The sequence below is a fragment of the Macaca thibetana genome, chromosome 11 (genome assembly GCF_024542745.1).
Source record: "Macaca thibetana thibetana isolate TM-01 chromosome 11, ASM2454274v1, whole genome shotgun sequence".
NCBI classification, from domain to species: Eukaryota; Metazoa; Chordata; class Mammalia; order Primates; family Cercopithecidae; genus Macaca; species Macaca thibetana.
This window is the reverse complement of record NC_065588.1, coordinates 86,607,981-86,610,758: the sequence shown is the minus strand read 5'-3', so window position 1 is coordinate 86,610,758 and position 2,778 is coordinate 86,607,981. Positions and strand designations below refer to the sequence as shown.

At 35.8% G+C, this 2,778-nt stretch overlaps 1 pseudogene across 1 annotated transcript; it reads left to right on the top strand.

The window, feature by feature from the left end:
• Positions 1-1,626: 1,626 nt before the first annotated feature.
• LOC126930112 (60S ribosomal protein L7-like) lies at positions 1,627-2,371 on the top strand (annotated as a pseudogene). The gene has a single exon (XR_007717455.1). The product of XR_007717455.1 is annotated as a 60S ribosomal protein L7-like (transcript).
• The last annotated feature ends 407 nt before the right edge of the window (positions 2,372-2,778 follow it).

The window sequence follows — 2,778 nt, the reverse complement described above, 5'->3', positions numbered from 1 at the left end:
AAGTCAAACTGTAATAGAGGCTCACCAGCAACAGATAAACTCATCAAGAGGTCTGGAACTGGAAAGGCTTATCAGAGTTGTCAGGTGTTAGGCCCACATAGTTGGTCCTTTATTCTCCTGCCTCAATCGGTCATTAGAAGTGAGCTAGAAAACCATGGCTTTGGTGAGGGTAGCTCTCTGCAGCTGAGGGCAACTCTGAAGAGGGTGTTAGCTGAAAACTGCTGACAGTACTCTCAAGCAACTGGAGCGATCTGGGAGTCACATCTCCAAATCTATCTCACTGTGGAAAAGAGGCAACTTTGAGTTGGTGGAAAGGTACAAATTATTCACTTTGTTTCTAAGCTTATAAATGTTATATAACTCTCAGTTGCCAGTGTAACCTGTCCACATTAGTTATAAAGAAATGAGATGATGTTATCAAGTAAAAAGTTGAATCAGTGATGTAGCACAAAGCTGAGGTACCTCACGTACACACAGACTAATTTATGGCTATGATGGCACTATGGAACAGTGGAGAAAATAAGTCTTCATCTTCTTTTTTTTTTTTTTTTTTTTTTAGGTATCTTAAATGTTTAGATTTTAAAACATTTACAAATTGCAAATTGCACTTTTTGTACATTTGATAAATGTATAGAGTTGTATATACACCACCATGATACAAAACAGTTTTACTGCCCCAAAATATTCCTGAATGGTACACCATTGTAGTCACCCCCTTGACTCACACTTTCCCTGGCAACCACAGACCTGTTCTCTATCTGTAAAGTTTTGGCTTTTTGGTATAAATGGCAATATATACATACCAGAAAATTGCGTAGAGACATACAGTATATCATCTTTTGTACCTGGCATCTTTCTCAACAAAATACATTTGAGAGTCATCCATGTTGTTCTATCTATCAATAATTCACTGTCTTTTATTGATAGCAGTTTTACATGAATGTACCATAGCCTTCTTTTAACCACTATCATTTGAAAGACAACTGGGTTATTTCCAGTTTGGGAAGCACATGCATGTTTTTCTGTGAACATAAGTTTTCATTTCTCTTGAACAAAAAAAGCTGTTTTTAAATAAATAGTGTTGGATGAATTGACTCTCCATAAGGAAAAAAAATTTTCTTATTATATACACAAAAATTAGCAGTGGATTGTAAATTTTTGTCAAATATTTTTAAGTAGAACAAGGAATTAACCCTAAAGAAAAATTTTACTGGTATTTTAGTAAACTTAAAAATATTAAATGTATGAACTATAACAGTTTTAAACTATATTAAAAAGAAGAAATTTGGTTATCAAAGACATCAGTAAGAGAGTGAAAAGGGCAAGTACTAGAGTGACTTATAATATATATATGACTAGCAGAAATTTTATATCCAGACTTCGCTTATTTTTGCATAATCAATTAGAAAAGTGCAAACAAACTAAGAGGGAAAAATGGGCAAGAGACCTGAACAAGCAACCTAGAAAAGATGACACCCAATGGTAAACAAATTTACGAATATGGGCCCAATCTTTTTAGTTATCAGAACAATGCAAATTAGATCCACAATTCAATACTCCAATACTCATACTCCAGAATGGTTAAATTAAAAGTCTGACAATGCCTCTTTTTCTGGCTGGAACCATAGAGGGTGTAGAAGCGAAGAAGAAGAAGGTTCCTGCTGTGCCAGAAACCCTTAAGAAAAAGCGAAGGAATTTCACAGAGCTGAAGATCAAGCGCCTGAGAAAGAAGTTTGCCCAAAAGATGCTTCGAAAGGCAAGGAGGAAGCTTATCTATGAAAAAGCGAAGCACTATCACAAGGAATATAGGCAGATGTACAAAACTGAAATTCAAATGGCGAGGATGGCAAGAAAAGCTGGCAACTTCTATGTACCTGCTGAACCCAAACTGGCATTTGTCATCAGCATCAGAGGTATCAATGGCGTGAGCCCAAAGGTCCGAAAGGTAGTGTAGCTTCTTCGCCTTCGTCAGATCTTCAATGGAAGCTTTGTGAAGCTCAACAAGGCTTTGATTAACATGCTGAGGATTGTAGAGCCATATATTGCATAGGGGTACCCCAATCTGAAGTCAGTAAATGAACTAATCTACAAGCGTGGTTATGGCAAAATCAATAAGAAGCGAATTGCATTGACAGATAACGCCTCGATTGCTCGATCTCTTGGTAAATATGGCATCATCTGCATGGAGGATCTGATTCATAAGATCTATACTGTTGGAAAACTCTTCAAAGAGGCAAATCACTTCCTGTGGCCCTTCAAGTTATCTTCTCCAGGAGGTGGAATGAAGAAAAAGACCACCAATTTTGTCGAAAGGGGAGATGCTGGCAACAGGGAGGACCAGATCAACAGGCTTATTAGAAGAATGAACTAAGGTGGCTACCATGATTATTTTTCTAAGCTGGTCAGTTAATAAACAGTACCTGCTCTCAAATTGAAAAAAATAAAAAAGGTCTGATAATGCAAAGTGTAACCGTGGATATGAAAAAATTCTGTACAACCACTATCACTATTTATTTACATCTACAGAAATGAGTATTGATGTACAACAAAAGGCACACACAAGAATGTGTCAGAATTATTTATAATAGTTCCAACTGGAAACTATCCCAAAAACATCAACATGGAATGGAAAAATGAGATTATGGTATATTTCAAATGATAGAATATTACCATGAAAAAGGAAAAAATAATTTTAAAAAACCTGTCACAAACATAATATTAAACAAAAGAAAAGATAAACATGACAGTATTTGTGAAGTTCAAAACAGACAAAGGAAA